General features: G+C 40.6%; 1 pseudogene; it reads left to right on the forward strand.

Moving 5' to 3' along the window:
• The window catches only part of LOC128581115 (hyaluronan mediated motility receptor-like), a 30,203-nt pseudogene extending 15,922 nt beyond the window's left edge, over positions 1-14,281 (forward strand).
• Positions 14,282-18,584: the final 4,303 nt, after the last annotated feature.

Raw genomic sequence — 18,584 nt, forward strand, 5'->3', positions numbered from 1 at the left:
TGACCGGCTTTGCCATTAACTGTTGTATGACCTTGAACAAGTCTCTTCACCTCTCTGGATTAAAAATTCTTCGAAACCCCTCCTACCTCCAAAATGATTAGTTTGTGAACCTCACAGCAAAAGGGGTTATAAGCCTCATAAGGCAAGAGTTCAAGGAAGAGAGAGGGTGAAAGGTCTAGTAGAGGGTCAGCAATGAACCAGATTATCTACAGAAGGATTCAGTATTAGTAATAATGAGAGAAAAGGTTTAAGAGGGAGGTTTGGCCAGACCTTCAAGAGCTTTGAATGCCAATGTACCAATTTTTTTTTTTGAAGAAAAAAGAAATTTATTAATTTTCTGGCAAATGGGGAAGCTGGCAGACTCTTGTTACAAAAAAATATCAGCACAGAGTTTTCAAAGGTTCCCTTATAAACAGAAGCACAGAGCTTTTAAAGGTTCTGATAAATCCCATAATCCCATTTAGAGCTAAGACAACCTCATGTCCTCTGCCCAGATTCATCACATCTCTGGCTAAAACAATCTTGTGACCTCTGCCTGGATTAATACCATCTATAGTTAATATGATCTTGTGACCTCCCCCACCCCCATCCCCAACAATTCCCTTGAGCTATCTCCTGTGGCAATAAGAGCAAAGGACATTCCCCTGCCCTCCTCCTGACCACTGGCCTGAGGCAAGGATGTAGGTTTTAATCCTCAAAAAAAAAAGCACAAGAGGATTTTGAAGAGACAAAAACATTTTTACCTGTTTTTCTTCCCCAAGCCATTCTCTGTTCATATTCTCCACTGTCAATTTTACCCTTCCATATCTATGGGAGGAGAGACAACATAGTCTACCTCCAGGTGCTAGGTAAGGTCTTTCCTAAACTATTTCTTAGGAGCTTACCTTAAGCCTCCTTCTAAAGGACTACCCTTAGCCAGAAGAGAGCAAATGACTATACCTCATTCCACTTCAGGTGGGTTCTGTGTAATTTTCGTTCTAGATATAGGGCTTTGTTTACTTGCTAGGTTACCACTGCTACAAAGGATGGTTTCTAGTGAGGGTTCCCTCAAATAAGCTCATGGGTAACCACAGGACACTGTAGAGTATATCCAAGTACGTATCAAGAAAGCAAGGTTTCCCCCAGTGGACACAGCCATGGAGATTCCTTAAGGAGGAGTTGCTAAGCTGCTTGCCCATGGCATCCATCAACAGCATGCCATTCTCTATCTGCTTGGCCTCTTTTCCTGGACAGCTCATGGTCATCCCATCATCCTCTGAGCCTTGTTATTGCTCCATGTTGGCATACATACATGTAAAAGAACTTGGCAAAGGCCCTATCCCAAGCCAGCAGCTCCTGGTAGGAGCCCATCATGGAACTTTAATTCTTTCTGTTCAGGTAGAACAAGCCTCTACCCAGCCTGAGAGTCTATCTACTAATACTAAGTGAAACCCATCAAAAGGGTTGGGCTCCTCATGTTTAGCTCCCTGTGCAGTGGGTTACCTCTCTGTCTTTGGATAGTTTTGAGCACACAGTTTGTTGCAAATGAGGTCCTTCCAAATAGGTTTCCCAAATCCATTAAGCCATCACACCCCTAATGTGTTCATTTACAGAAGTATCTCCTAAGAGGCCAAAAAAAACTTTAGGTAGGAGAACAAGTCCATAAGAATTCTATCTCCATTTAACTGTGCCATTACAAATGTCAAAGCCACAGCCTTTGGTTTTGACAGGGATCTTAGCACCTATCAAATCCCCACTGTCGATTTGCATCTGGGGCTTTAAGGGATAGGCTTGGAGCCTTGGGTTCCCATTTATAAATGTCTGCTAATCAAGTTCCCACTGTTAATTTGCCCTGGGCTTCTATGAGGATATTTGGGTTGGAACTATTAGTGCTCCAGGCTCCCCTCCTTTGTCATCTGAGGCCTAGACCTTAAGGAATCATTTGCTTTCCTGTCGGTTTCTTATTAACTGGAGGCCTTGGCAACTGGGTGGCACAGCTCTTTCCAAGGTCCTTTTTTTTCCCTAAAAATTCATACTTATTGCACCCTACCCTAGGGTGGTGTTTCCTTTCAACTGTCTCAATGGCTCCTTATCTGGTATAGCTAGCAGAACATGCACTGTTTTTAGTTTACTTTAAAGGCCATATTAACCAGCTGTGAAGGATTCACACTAATTGCCTTGCCCTGGCTATGGGATACCCTCTGGCCAAACTGAACTCCCATTTGGATAAGGAGAGACCATTTCTGACCTGAATCATACTACCTAATGAGTGTGGTGTTAAAGAATTAGTTCAGATGACACCCTCCCCAGGCCCTCCAATGGTGCCCAGATGACCACAGGATAGCAGGTGTTCCTTCCCCTTTGCCGTGTGCCACTGAGAGGCTGGCCATGGCATAGGTTCTTTCACTAGTTCTACTCATAGCCTGTGGCCTCTCCTGGTAGTTCACCCCAGCTGGCTAACAAAAGGCCTGGCATCTGAACATTTCCCAAATCCATTTCCTTCTCTTCACCTTAGTTTTGAGTTGCAGGACCTTGGTCTACTTTGGTGGAGGCAGAGACAGGAGTCCTCCATCAGCTGCTGGGGTTGTCCCTTGCTCTCTCACCTCAAAAATAAATTGTTCCTACCCACAAAGATCCATGGCTTTGACCAAGGCTGATCCCTGCCTCTTACAGCAATTGTAGGGTCCCATTCCATCAGGGTGTCAATGGATCCACCCAGGGATGCCAAAATCTGTTTGGCACTTGTTCCCTGAAACCATATCAGAAAAATGGGGACAAGCAGTTTGAGGAGAAGAAAAGAAGTTTATTAATTTGCCAACAAATGGTGAGGCTGGGAGACTCCTGTCTCAAAAAATACCAGTGTCCCCTCCTTTTTTTAATAAGATGGTCTCACTCTGTTATCCATACTAGAGTATAGTAACATGACTATACCTGGAACTCCTGGGCTCAAGTAATTCTCCCAAGTCAGCTTCCAGAGCACATGGGACTCCAGGTATGTGTTACCACACTTGGCAAATTTTTTGATGTTTTTATATATTCAGGATCTCACTATGTTGCCCAGGCTGGTCTCAAACTCCTGGCTTCATGCAATCCTCCCACCTTGGCCCCCCAAAGTGCTGGAATTACAGGTATGAACCACCATACCCAATTCCATTGCATCTTTTAAAACACACTATTTTTACCTAATATTTGCAGTATAGTAGAGCCTCAAATGTCCCTGGTAATAGAGAAAAGGAACAAAATGGACATTTGTGATTCATATGCACTCCCAAAGATCAATTACCTAATGATTACTTCAACGTCTCTTTTACACCTTTTATCAGAGTAAACAACAACAAAATTTTCCTTTCCCAAACTCTGGGGGATGGTGAAGCAGTCACAATTTGAGGCATAAAAGCATCCCTGACCAAATTCAGTAACTATTCACTAACAACACTACCAAACCTACATGGTAACACAGCAATCACTTCCTGTCACACTGTGTTAATGGTTAACTGTGATTATGTCTGTCTCATATTGCAAGCTAGAAGTACAATTCTGTTGTTAAAATTCTAACTCAGGATTCAAATCCAAACTCCTATACTTCATAGCTCTATGACCTCGAACAAGACAATTTGATTTCCTGAGTTCCAATTTCTTTCTCTCTTAAGTGGGATTTTATTTACTTGCTCAACAAATACTGATTAAATGCCCATATGTGTAAGGTACAGTTCTAGATGATGAGGGTATATAATAGTGAAAAACACAAAGTCCTGCCCTCATAAAGCTTATGTTATATAATGCAGTAAAAGCAAAATGTAAACAAATAAAAAATTCAGTGCTATAAAGAAAACAAAAGGCCAGGCATGATGGCTTACATCTGTAATCCCAGCACTTTGGGAGGTTGAGGTGAGATGATTACTTGAGGCCAGGAGTTCAAGACCAGCCTGGGTAACAGAGTGAGACCCAATCTCTACAAAAATTAAAAAATTAGCTGTGTCTGATAGCATACACCTGTAATCCCTGCTATTTAGGAGGCTGCAGCAGGAGGATCGTTTGAGCCTGGGAGTTTGAGGCTATAGTGAGCTAAGATCAAACCACTGCATTTTATCCTGGGCAATAGAGAAAGACCTTGTCTCCAAAAATAAAAAAAGAAAAAAGAAATCTAAATAAAAACTTTAAAAAGAAAACAAAACAGTGTAAGGTGATATAGAATAAGAAAGATAGAAATCCTGGGAATTCTTGGAAGATGGCCAACTAGTAGCAACCCTCAGCAGAGGCTCATGACCTGAGGGAGAAAAACTAACAGAATCAGACTTTATGAAACCAAGGGTGGGGAGCTGAGCCAAGAAAGAAGTTCAACAAACTGTGACTCCAAGGAAGAGAATTCAAGAAAACAAATTACAGGTACAAAGCCCATCGACTAGAGGATGGGAGACCCCTCCCCCAAACAGAAGGCGCGCTGCCGACTCTCTGCAAGCGAGCAAGGAACAAAAGACCTCTCAATTTACCTCACTGGAGAGAGCCACTAAACACCAGGTCTCTTTCTCCAGGGAGGTCCCACTTATGAACCTAATCACCACCCTGCCACATATAAAATTGAACAAATACTTTCCCCCACAATTCCAAACTCCCAATCCACCCTTCCCCCCTAGCATGGAGGTCTGAAGTTCTGCCCCCTGCAGAATGCAGAATGTTTGGTCTTTTCCTGAAAGATCTGGGGATTGTGTGGACCATCAGCATGGAATCTGTGACTAGTGGGGAAGAAAGAGGGTGTGAGAAGAAGGCGACACTCAGCGGGAGGAGGAGCCGTCCTGGTTATGACTTTGCCCAGCCAGTGGTGGTGTTGACCCTCAGTTGGGGCTGTGTCTGTCAAGAGGGGATGTAGAATCCCCGTCTGTGACAACACCCATAGGTGGGAGAGTGGTTTGCCTAGTGTGGACTGAGACCTGAAGGCAAGGACATGGTCTCCTGACTCCAACAGAACCAGCAAGCCTACAGGTGTGGACTGAGACCTGTTGGCAGGGGCATGGTCCCCTGACTCCATCAGCAGAGGCTTGCCAGGTGTGGACTGGAACGGCAGGCAGGGGTGTGGTCCCTAGCTCCAAGTGGGCTGGTGAGCTGAGAAGTGGATACCAGAGTGTACTGAGTCTGGCAGGCAGGGGCGTGGACCCCTGGCTCCAACTGTGCTATTGGAGACCATTGAATCACTCTCTGTTGAGCAGGGTTTGTACTGCCTGGGACAATTTAATTGGAAGTTGTGTCTGGGGCTGTCCACCCAGGGACACTCGGAGGTTGAACTTTGAGGTTCGGTAGCAGAAAAGAACTGAAGGGTGGGGGTGGGGTACCACAGCTGTCTGCATCTCTCTACAGCCAAGATTTAAACCTAAAACCATGGCTTCTTAAAATAGGGTAGAGGTTGATATCAAAACAGAGCTAGCTGCACTATCTCACTAAGTAGGTCCTCATAGTCTCTGGCCAAAACTCTGCAAAGGGCTTTTGTAAGGTTGTAGGGGATAAACCACAATTACAAAACCTAGCGCTTTGGTAAGGGGCTGATTATCTCTAATAACTGGGAACCCCAATTCGATCTCACCCTACCAGTTCTAATAATCAAACAGTGAAAAACAAACATGGTGCAGAACCAATGGAAGAACTCTGGCAACATGAATAACCAGAGTAGATCAACACCCACCCACCTCCAAGGAATGACAAAGGAGATACAACTGAAGATGCCATGCATAGACAAATGGCTGAAATGTCAGAAATTGAATTCAGAAGATGGGGCAGTTTTGTTTTTTGGGTTTTTTTGCAGGTTTTTTTTTTTTTTTGGCCAGGGCTGGGTTTGAACCCTCCTGCTCCGGCTTATGGGGTTGGCACCCTACTCCGTTGAGCCACAGGCACCACCCCCAAATTCAGACTATGGATGGCAAAATAAGATGAATAGAATGGAAGAAAAGTTAGAAATTGAAATCCAAAGAGTAGTTCTAAAGTTGTCTCAAGAAGTTAATGAATTCCAAGACAAATCACCAAAGATATGGACATAATGAGAAAAGAGACAGCAGAGTTCAAGGAAATGAAAAAGTTATTCAAGGACCTCCAAAATACAGTAAAATCCCTCAGTAATAGAGTTGACCAGGCAGAAGAAAGGATCTCTGAAATTGAAGACAAAGCTTTTGAACATTCTCAAACGCTCAAAGAGGCAGACAAATGGAGAGCAAAAACTGATCATTCCCTGAGAGAGTTGAGAGTTGATCACTCCAAAAGATCAAACATTGGTCTTATAGGAATTCCTGAAGGAGAAGAGGATTGTCCTAAATGCTCTACTCCAAGAGATTATGGAGGAGAACTTTCCAAGCACGGAAATCCAGATAGTAGACGGTTTCAGAACCCCAGCAAGACTCAATCCAAGTCAAGCATCTCCTAGACACACTGCAATTAATTTTGCCAAAGTTAAGATGAAGGAGAAAATTCTGGAAGCAGTCAGACATAAGAAAAGCGTCACCTACAAAGGGAGAAATATCAGAATGACTTCAGATCTCTCAGCTGAAACGTTTCAAGCCAGAAGAGGATGGTCATCGACCTTCAATCTCCTAAAACAAAATAACTTTCAACCTGTATCCAGCTAAACTGAGTTTCATTTGTGATGGAGAAATCAAATACTTTAATGACATACACATGGTAAAGTAATTTGCCATAACTAAACCAGCTCTCCACGATATTCTCAGACCCATCCTCCACAATGACCAGCACAATGCTCTACCTCAAAGGAAAAACACTCAGAAATTTTTGAACAAAACCCAACTTCCACAGTGGTGAAAGGATTAAAAATGTCCACTGGACATCCGAAAAACATGACACCAAAAACACTATCAGGCTTATCAATTCTCTCAATTAATGTGAATGGTTTAAATTGTCCTCTAAAGAGGCTGACTGGATACATAAGGTTGGCTTACTGGATACATAAAACCAGACCAGATATCTGCTGCATACAAGAAATAGACTCAGGGTGAAGGGATGGACATCTATAATATAGGCAAATGGCAATCAGGAAAAAGAAGGGATTGCAATTTTATTTGTAGATACAATTAGCCTTAAACCAACAAAGATAAAGAAAGATAAAGATGGTCACAACTCTGCGCAGGTCCCTGGGCGAACGGCTGGGAGTGGAGGATAAGCCTGGGCTAGGGCGGACACCTGCTGTTTCTGGGAAATCTGGAAAATATTTGCCACTGCTTAGGAAAACATCCCTGAATAGAAAGCAAAAAGAATATCTCCCAATGATATGTTAGTGGTTGAAGAAGTTGCAAACCTGTCCAAATTCGAGGAGAGAGGACAGAGATCTCCACATTTTTGTAAGAAGCATGTGAAGAAATTTGAAGACATTTTGAAAACCACTGCAGGTCGAACATTCGGGAAGTCTTGTTTGCTTTGCTGTCCCACCTCCAACACTACCACCACGCCATGTCAGTGGCATCCCTGCTCGGCTGGATCTCTGCTGTGGCCTGCCAACTGCTCTCTCGGCTCCTGCTTCCCTCTCCAGCATCTATCCTTCACACAGAAGCTTGAGTCCCTCCAAAAATTCCACACGCACAAGAACTTAAAGAACAAGAGGAAGTGAAAGGAAAATTAGGGCAAGGAAACAGATAAAAGAAATCACTCATGAGGAAGAATCAGCAGAAAACTCCAGGCAACATGAAGAACTAGTCCAGAACAACCCCGCCAAGGGAACATGAGGTAGCTACTGCAGATAATTCCACCTATAAAGAAATGTTAGGAATGACAGAAAGGGAATTTAGAATACACATGTTGAAAACAATGAAAGAAATGATGGAAACAATGAAGGAAACTGCTAATAAAGTGGAAAATAGCCAAAAGGAAATCCAAAAACAGAATCAAATAAGAGATGAACTATATGAAGAATATAAAAAGGATATAGCAGAGCTGAAGGAACTGAAACAATTAGGGAACTTAAAGATGCAATGGAAAGTATCAGCAACAGGTTAGACCATGCAGAAGAAAGAATTTCAGAGGTAGAAGACAAAGTTCTTGAGATAACTCAGATAGTAAAAGAGGCAGAAAAGAAGAGAGAGAAAGCAGAACGTTCACTGTCAGAATTACGGGACTTTATGAAGCGTTCCAACATACGAGTTATAGGAATTCCAGAAGGGGAAGAAGAATGCCCCAGAGGAATGGAAGCCATACTAGAGAATATTATAAAAGAAAATTTCCCAAATATCACCAAAGATTCTGACACACTGCTTTCAGAGGGATATCGGACCCCAGGTCGCCTCAACTCTAACCGAGCTTCTCCAAGACACGTTGTGATGAACCTGTCCAAAGTCAAGACAAAAGAAAAGATTCTGCAAGCTGCCAGGAGTAAGCACCAGTTGACCTACAGAGGCAAATCCATCAGAGTGACCGCAGACTTCTCTAATGAAACTTTCCAAGCAAGAAGACAATGGTCATCTACCTTTAATCTACTTAAACAGAACAATTTCCAGCCCAGAATTCTGTACCCTGCTAAGCTAAGCTTAAAAATTGACGGAGAAATCAAATCATTTACGGATATACAAACATTGAGGAAATTCGCCACAACAAGACCAGCTCTACAGGAAATGCTTCAACTCTGTTCTGCACACTGACCACCACAATGGATCAGCAGCAAAGTAAGAACTCAGAAATTAAAGGACAGAACCTAACCTCCACACTGATGCAAAAGACAAAACTAAGCAATGGACTCTCACAAAATAAGACGAATAGAATACTACCACACTTATCAGTTATCTCAATAAATGCTAATGGCTTGAATTCCCCACTGAAGAGACACAGATTGGCTGACTGGATTAAAAAACACAAGCCATCCATTTGCTGTCTGCAAGAAACACACCTGGCTTCAAAAGACAAATTAAAGCTCCGAGTCAAGGGTTGGAAGACAATTTTTCAGGCAAATGGAATTCAGAAGAAAAGAGGAGTTGCAATCTTATTTTCAGATACATGTGGATTTAAAGCAACTAAAGTCAAAAAAGACAAAGATGGTCACTTTATATTGGTCAAGGGAAAAATACAACAAGAAGACATTTCAATTCTAAATATTTATGCACCCAATTTAAATGCTCCCAGATTCTTGAAACAGACCTTACTCAGTCTGAGCAATATGATATCTGATAATACCATCATAACAGGGGACTTTAACACTCCTCTTACAGAGCTGGACAGATCCTCTAAACAGAAATTAAACAGAAAGATATAAGAGATTTAAATGAGACCCTAGAAAACTGTGCTTGATAGACGCATATAGAACACTCCACCCCAAAGATAAAGAATATACATTCTTCTCATCACCCCATGGAACATTCTCCAAAATTGATCATATCCTGGGACACAAAACAAATATCAACAGAATCAAAAGAATTGAAATTTTACCTTGTATCTTCTCAGACCATAAGGCACTAAAGGTGAAACTCAACTCTAACAAAAATGCTCGACCCCACCCAAAGGCATGGAAATTAAACAATCTTCTGTTGAATAACAGATGGGTAAAGGAAGAAATAAAGCAGAAAACGTTAACTTCCTTGAGCATAACAACAATGAAGACACAAGCTACCAAAACCTGTGGGATACTGCAAAAGCAGTTTAGAGAGGAAAATTCATCGCTTTAGATGCCTACATTCGAAAAACAGAAAGAGAGCACATCAACAATCTCACAAGAGATCTTATGGAATTGGAAAAAGAAGAAAAATCTAAGCCTAAACTCAGTAGAAGAAAAGAAATATCCAAAATCAAATCAGAGATCAATGAAATTGAAAACAAAAGAATCATTCAGAAAATTAATGAAACAAGGAGTTGGTTTTTTGAAAAAATAAATAAAATAGATAAACCATTGGCCAGACTAACGAGGAATAGAAAAGTAAAATCTCTAGTAACCTCAATCAGAAATGATAAAGGGGAAATAACAACTGATCCCACAGAGATACAAGAGATCATCTCTGAATACTACCAGAAACTCTATGCCCAGAAATTTGACAATGTGAAGGAAATGGATCAATATTTGGAATCACACCCTCTCCCTAGACTCAGCCAGGAAGAAATAGAGCTCTTGAACAGACCAATTTCAAGCATGGAGATCAAAGAAACAATAAAAAATCTTCCAACCAAAAAATGCCCTGGTCCAGATGGCTTCACTCCAGAGTTCTATCAAACCTTCAAGGAAGAGCTTATTCCTGTACTGCAGAAATTATTCCAAAAAATTGAGGAAGAAGGAATCTTCCCCAACACATTCTATGAAGCAAACATCACCCTGATACCAAAACCAGGAAAAGACCCAAACAAAAAGGAGAATTTCAGACCAATCTCACTCATGAATATAGATGCAAAAATTCTCAACAAAATCCTAGCCAATAGATTACAGCTTATCATCAAAAAAGTCATTCATCATGATCAAGTAGGCTTCATCCCAGGGATGCAAGGCTGGTTTAACATACGTAAGTCCATAAACGTTATCCACCATATTAACAGAGGCAAAAATAAAGATCACATGATCGTCTCAATAGATGCAGAAAAAGCATTTGATAAAATCCAGCATCCTTTTCTAATTAGAACACTGAAGAGTATAGGCATAGGTGGCACATTTCTAAAACTGATTGAAGCTATCTATGACAAACCCACAGCCAATATTTTACTGAATGGAGTAAAACTCAAAGCTTTTCCTCTTAGAACTGGAACCAGACAAGGTTGTCCTCTGTCACCTTTACTATTCAACATAGTGCTGGAAGTTCTAGCCAATACAATTAGGCAAGACAAGGAAATAAAGGGAATCCAAATGGGAGCAGAGGAGGTCAAACTCTCCCTCTTTGCTGACGACATGATCTTATACTTAGAGAACCCCAAAGACTCAACCACAAGACTCCTAGAAGTCATCAAAAAATACAGTAATGTTTCAGGATATAAAATCAATGTCCACAAGTCAGTAGCCTTTGTATACACCAATAACAGTCAAGAGGAGAAGCTAATTAAGGACACAACTCCCTTCACCATAGTTTCAAAGAAAATGAAATACCTAGGAATATACCTAACGAAGGAGGTGAAGGACCTCTATAAAGAAAACTATGAAATCCTCAGAAAGGAAATAGCAGAGGATATTAACAAATGGAAGAACATACCATGCTTATGGACGGGAAGAATCAACATTGTTAAAATGTCTATACTTCCCAAAGCAATCTACCTATTCAATGCCATTCCTATCAAAATACCAACATCGTACTTTCAAGATTTGGAAAAAATAATTCTGCATTTTGTATGAAACCGGAAAAAAACCCATATAGCTAAGGCAGTTCTCTGTAACAAAAATAAAGCTGGGGGCATCAGCATACCAGATTTTAGTCTGTACTACAAAGCCATAGTGCTCAAGACAGCATGGTACTGGCACAAAAACAGAGACATAGACACTTGGAATCGAATTGAAAACCAAGAAATGAAACTAACTTCTTACAACCACCTAATCTTCGATAAACCAAACAAGAACATACCTTGGGGGAAAGACTCCCTATTCAATAAATGGTGTTGGGAGAACTGGATGTCTACATGTAAAAGACTGAAACTGGACCCACACCTTTCCCCACTCACAAAAATTGATTCAAGATGGATAAAGGACTTAAATTTAAGGCATGAAACAATAAAAATCCTCCAAGAAAGCATAGGAAAACACTGGAAGATATTGGCCTGGGAAAAGACTTCATGAAGAAGACTGCCATGGCAATTGCAACAACAACAAAAATAAACAGATGGGACTTCATTAAACTGAAAAGCTTCTGTACAGCTAAGGAGACAATAACCAAAGCAAAGAGACAACCTACACAATGGGAAAGGATATTTGCATATTTTCAATCAGACAAAAGCTTGATAACTAGGATCTATAGAGAACTCAAATTAATCCACATGAAAAAAGCCAACAATCCCATATATCAATGGGCAAGAGACATGAATAGAACTTTCTCTAAAGATGACAGACAAATGGCTAACAAACACATGAAAAAATGTTCATCATCTCTATATATTAGAGAAATGCAAATCAAAACAACCCTGAGATATCATCTAACCCCAGTGAGAATGGCCCACATCACAAAATCTCAAAACTGCAGATGCTGGCGTGGATGTGGAGAGAAGGGAACACTTTTACACTGCTGGTGGGACTGAAAACTAGTACAACCTTTCTGGAAGGAAGTATGGAGAAACCTCAAAGCACTCAAGCTAGACCTCCCATTTGATCCTGCAATCCCATTACTGGGCATCTACCCAGAAGGAAAAAATCCTTTTATCATAAGGACACTTGTACTAGACTGTTTATTGCAGCTCAATTTACAATTGCCAAAATGTGGAAACAGCCTAAATGCCCACCAACCCAGGAATGGATTAACAAGCTGTGGTATATGTATACCACGGAATACTATTCAGCCATTAAAAAAAATGGAGACTTTACATCCTTCGTATTAACCTGGATGGACGTGGAAGACATTATTCTTAGTAAAGCATCACAAGAATGGAGAAGCATTAATCCTATGTACTCAATTTTGATATGAGGACAATTAATGACAATTAAGGTTATGGGGGGGAGCAGAAAGAGGTACGGAGGGAGGTGGGTGGGGCCTTGGTGTGTGTCACACTTTATGGGGGCAAGACATGATTGCAAGAGGGACTTTGCCTAACAATTGCAATCAGTGTAACCTGGCTTATTGTACCCTCAACGAATCCCCAACAATTAAAAAAAAAAAACTATAAAAAAAAAATAAATAAATAAAATAAAACTAAATATATATATATATAAATATATATATATATATGAAATAAACATAAGCAGAGCATGGTGGCACATGCCTGTTGTTCCAGACTCAGAAGTCTGGAGCAGGAGGATCACTTGACCTAAGAGTTCAAGGCTGCAGTAGGATATAATCATGCCTGTGCACTACAGTCTGGGTGACAGAGCAAAACCCTGTCTCTAAATAAATAAACAAACAACTAGACCAAAAAGTCTCAGAAAGAGAGTAAAGAAAAAGACTATCTCTTACCATACAGCTGCAAGAAAAGAAGGCTCTACTGTATAACAAAAAGCTATATATTGTATACTATACGGAAAAACAATATAGTATACTGTGAAAAGTGAGGCCTCTGGAGCCAAACCGCCTGGGTTCAAATCCCAACACTGGCACTTACTAACTGTGTGATTTAGGAAAGATTGCTTAAACTTTGTATCTCAAATGTCACTGTAAAATGATAATAATAGTATCTATATCATGAGTTGTCAGAAGATTAAGAGTTAATAAATATAAAGAAATCAGAATAGTGCCTGGCACATGGTATAGGTAACATATGTTACTTGGGTTAGTGGAAGGATGAAAGGAATGATGGAGAACAGACGCATCCATGGAGGCCTAAAAAGTGAGGAGAGGAAGAAGGGAAGAAGGACAAGTGGAAGGAATGGAACTGTGGGCAACCAAGAAAATAAACAGATTCCATTCTCTAGGTTCAGGCTAAGCAAAAAAGCTTGGATATTCATAATCAGTGCTGTAATTATTTCTACAGTGATTTTATATTAATATTTTATATAGGTTTTTCAGTTGAGTCCTACCACTAATCTTGTCCTCTGTTCCATAGATAGGGTCACCAGGTTATAGCAACTGCCAAGTCCAAACACAACCAGTATTTTCCGCGGTCTTCCTTAATGGCGAGGGTAAACCTAAAGCCTTCACAGCCATACCCCAAAACCCCTAATTAGCAGGGAGTCCATGTTTTCTCGGGATACTCCCTCCCCAATAGTCCCTCTAGGAGTTCTCAAAGAGGTGGCTGCTTACCTATTGTCTCAGCCTCCACCTGCTGCCCAGGGTCCCTCAGCCCAGGGTCGGGGGTCGCCACCTCAGCTTTGGAAGTAGAGCTTTCTCGCCCCTCTGACACCAGTCATCCTTTTCTCTTTCATTTTCCGTCCTCCGCCCCGTCCAAGGGCACAGGCCCACGCCCGCCCGGGGTTGCTGCTCCCAGCGCCGTCCCGCTGGGACTCAGCGGGGTCTTCTTGCGCCAGAGCTTGTTCCTCTCAGGGCCCGGGTCGGGAGCCTTCGTTCCTCCGCTGGCTCTGTCAGCTCAAGTCCGGAGTTGTGGGCTGTTCCTGTCACCGAAAGGCAGGGCACGAGAGGAACACGCGCTGGAAGGTCGACGACCTGTGAGAAAGTTCCCGAACCTCCCAGGAGCCTTGGGAGGCTCCCCGAAGGCAGACGTTCTCTGGCTGCGAGGAGGCGCAGCCGGGGTCCTGGCTGTGGGGGGTACCGCCCCCTAGGGACGGTTTGGCCGCCGCACCCTCCCACCTGGCAGTGTCAGCCCCACGCCCTCCACAAAGTAGTTCTCCACAAAGAACAGCCCTAGAAGCAAAACAGCTCCGATCCCACCTGTCCCAGATCTTCGTCTCCCTTTCTCCTGACCATCTCCACTGCCAATGAGATCTCTCTCATTTGTGCTCTTTTTTTTTTTCAAGATGCTGTTTTTTCTTTTATCTCATTTGTGCTTTTAATCGCTCCCACAATCGCAAATGGAGAAAATAACTACAGTATTCCCTTCCCAGTGTTGTTTTTAAAAACTCCCCGAGTAAAATAGCCTATTACGGAAATTTAAATCTGTTTGTTGATACCGTAAAAAAAAAAAAAAATACATTCCCAATGTTTACTTTGTGGTGGATGCTGGAGATAAAGCATGCATAAAACGAACACAGTTCCTGAAATCATAGGATCCAAATTCTTGCCAAGGAGGTAGATAAAACTGGCGACTATAATATAATGGATAAATTATATGTCAGGAGAAGAAGGCCTTAAGCAGGAGATTGATATAATCAGATTTATGTTTTTTCATAGACTGCTTTCTGCATTGTGAAGAATAAAGAAACAAAACAAGACTGGAATCAGGGGAAATAGGCTTGAAGGAGTTAGGGCCACCATGAGTGAACCAGTGAACCATCCTGTATATATATTTTTTTATTTCTGCTAAGAAAAAAGAAAACAATGAAGGCAGTTAATGTTAGCATTCAGCTATGTGAATAATAGCAGTATGTCCAAATAATTTCAATTTAGCATCCCTTGTTTGCTGAAAACATCTGGATGCTTGGAAATTTGTTTTTCTTGGTTGTAGATAATCTGCAAACTAAAATGCTGCCCCTATCGGCTCCTGCATCTAATTATTTCTTTCTGATTTTTATAACACAGGGTGTCATTGACTCCTGTATCCATGATCCCACAGATTCCCCAGAGACAAAGTCAGTTGGATATGCAATACAGAAAAGTCTTGAGCACACTTTAGTCAGTCTGTTTTGCCTAGATAAATAGGTATTTCTTAATTCTCTCACCAAATACAGGGTTATAGATATTGTTTCAGCCCATGATAAATAAGTTTGTTTCAAGACACCTGCCCTCAACTCCTCCTACATTAGCCCAATTCCCTGCTTCCTAACCGACCAGAAAACAAGTCCTGGTTTTATTTCCTTCTAGCTTCCCATGGCTCTCCCAAGATTGTATCAGAGAAAGCTTGAATCTTGTTCCACCATATGTTTTACCTCCTGTTTTTGTCCCTGATCTCTTTAAATTATCTCTTTTCCTCATTATCCCCAAAAGGAATGACTCAACATCACACATTCTCAAATATGGAGGCAAATTCTTCTTTACTAAAATTTCTCATGGGGAGGGAGGATAATAGTGCATAGTAATTAATCCATTACCTGCTCTCCAGACGCTGGGCAAGTCATACTGCTCAGATGCAAATCCTGGCTCAGCAACTTACTTTATGTGTAACCTTAGTCAGATCAAGCTAAGGCCTCTCTGTGCTTCAGTTTTCCCACATGTAAGGTGTAAATAATAATAGCCCCATCTCATAGGGTTCCTATAAGTATTGAAAAAGTTGATACATGTACAACACTGAACAGAGTCAGGAATATTGCAAGAATTCAATGTGTTGGCAATTAGAACAAATTAGGCACTGGGAACATAGGAATGAGTGAGATAGAAAGGGGCCTTACTCTCTCGGACTCTTCATCTTAACTGTGGGAAAAATAATAAACAAGCAAGTAAATAAAGATAATTACAGACTGTGATAATGTTAGAAACAGACTGAGGAGTGGAGATGGAGACTTTCTTCCTGGAAGGAAGAAAAATGAGAAAAGAAATAACAATGCAAGGAGCTGGAGGAATAAATAGCGAATGAAAACGCCATAACGTTGGAAAGAGTTTGGAGAGTTCTAGAAATAGGGAGGAGGCAATGTGGCTGAAGATTGGTGAGCTCAGGGAAGAGTGGTAGCAAGTAAAACCAAGGTTTAAGCAAAGGCCAGCAAAGGCCAGGAACTTGTGCACCCTGTTAGGAAGCTAGATTTATTCTAAATGCCATGAGAAGCCATTGTAGGGTTTTATTTTTTTTATTGTTTTTGTTTTTGTGTTTTATTATTTTTAAATTAAATCATAACTGTGTACATTAATGCATTTATGGGGTACAATGTGCTGATTTTATATATAACTTAGAATGTTTACATCAAACTGGTTAATGTAGCCTTCACCTCACTTAATTTGTTGTGTTAAGACATTTATACTCTACTATTAATAGATTTGACATGTACCCTTGCATTATGTGTAATAGGTGAGGTCCCACCAATAACCCTCTCTTGATCTGGCCTCCCTCCTCCCCTCATCCTCCTCTTTCCTCCTTCATTCTGGGCTATAGTTGTGTTTTATCACTCACATGAAAGCATGGGTGATTATATATTGGTTTCATAATAGTACTGAGAACATTGGATACTTTTTCTTCTATTCTTGAGATACTTTGTTAAGAAGAATATGTTCCAGCTCCATCCATGTAAATATAAAAGAGGTAAAGTTTCCATCTTCTTTTTTTTTTATTAAATCATAGCTGTGTACATTAATGCAATCATGGGGCACCATACACTGGTTTTATAGACCATTTGACATATTTTCATCACACTGGTTAGCATAGCCTTCCTGACATTTTCTTAGTTATTGTGTTACGACATTTATATTCTACATTTACTAAGTTTCACATGTATCCTTGTAAGATGCACCATAGGTGCAATCCCACCAATTACCCTCCTTCCGCCCATTCTCCCCCTCCCACTCCTTCTCCCCCTTCCCCATATTCTTAGGTTATAACTGGGTTATAGCCTTCATATGAAAGCCATAAATTAGTTTCATAGTAGGGCTGAGTACATTGGATACTTTTTCTTCCATTCTTGAGATACTTTACTAAGAAAAATATGTTCCAGCTCTATCCATGTGAACATGAAAGAGGTAAAGTCTCCACCTTTCTTTGAGACTGCATAATATTCCATGGTGTACATATACCACAATTATTAATCCATTCGTCGATCGATGGGCATTTGGGCTTTTTCCATGACTTAGCAATTATGAATTGGGCTGCAATAAACATTCTGGTACAAGTATCTTTGTTATAATGTGATTTTTGGTCTTCTGGGTATATATCTAGTAAAGGAACTATAGGATTGAATGGCAGGTTTATTTTTAGATCTCTAAGTGTTCTCCAAACATCTCTCCAGTTTCCATCTTCTTTATGGCTGCATAGTACTCCGTGCTATACATATACCACAATTTGTTAATCCATTCAAGGGTTGATGGGCATATGGGCTGCTTCCATGACTTGGCTATTGTGAATTGGGCTGCAATAAACATTCTGGTGTAAATATCTTTGTTATAAATGATTTTTGGTCATCTGGATATATACAAAGTAGAAGAATTGCAGGATCAAATGGCAGGTCTATTTTTAGTTCCCTAAGTGTTCTCCAAACTTCTTTCCAAAAGGAATGTATTAGCTTGCATTCTCACCAGCAGTGCAGAAGTGTTTCCTTCTCTCACCAACATCCGTAGTTTTTCCAAAGAAGATGAAATATTTTGGAATTTACCTAACAAAAGATGTGAAAGATCTCTATAAAGAGAACTATGAAACTCTGAGAAAAGAAATAGCTGAAGATGTTAACAAATAGAAAAACTTGCCATGCTCATGGCTGGAAACAATCAACATTGTTAAAATGTCCATACTACCCAAAGTAATATACAAATTCAATGCAATCCCTATTAAAGCATCATTGTCATACTTTAAAGATCTGGTAAAAATAGTACCTCATTTTATATGGAATCAGAAAAAACCTTGAATAGCCAAGACATTATCCATTGTAGGGTTTTAAATAGGTAAATAATATTATCAAGTCTATGTTTGAGTAAGACCCTTTCTAGATCTAGGTGAAAGAGCAACTTGCCCTGATAACAAAATTTAAGAGCTACCCAGGAACTTAAAGGTCATGAAAATTCATCATTAAAATCCCTCTCAGCTCCAACAATCAGTGGTTCTAGGCTGAAATTGAAAAGATCTTTCTTTGATTTTGTTGATCTCTCAGCAACACATTCTAAGTACAGAGTTTCATTATTTTTTTCCCTTTGTGCCAGTCCTGTTGAATGGTTGAGTTGTATCAAATAAACACTTTAAATTGTTCTTTTTTCTTGCTTCCAAATTCCCAAATGATAATCAACAATTTTCTGTAAATGAAGTGTCCAAAACTAAAAACAGCATCCCAGATGCTA

Source organism: Nycticebus coucang, chromosome 3 (assembly GCF_027406575.1).
Source record: "Nycticebus coucang isolate mNycCou1 chromosome 3, mNycCou1.pri, whole genome shotgun sequence".
Classification (NCBI taxonomy): domain Eukaryota; kingdom Metazoa; phylum Chordata; class Mammalia; order Primates; family Lorisidae; genus Nycticebus; species Nycticebus coucang.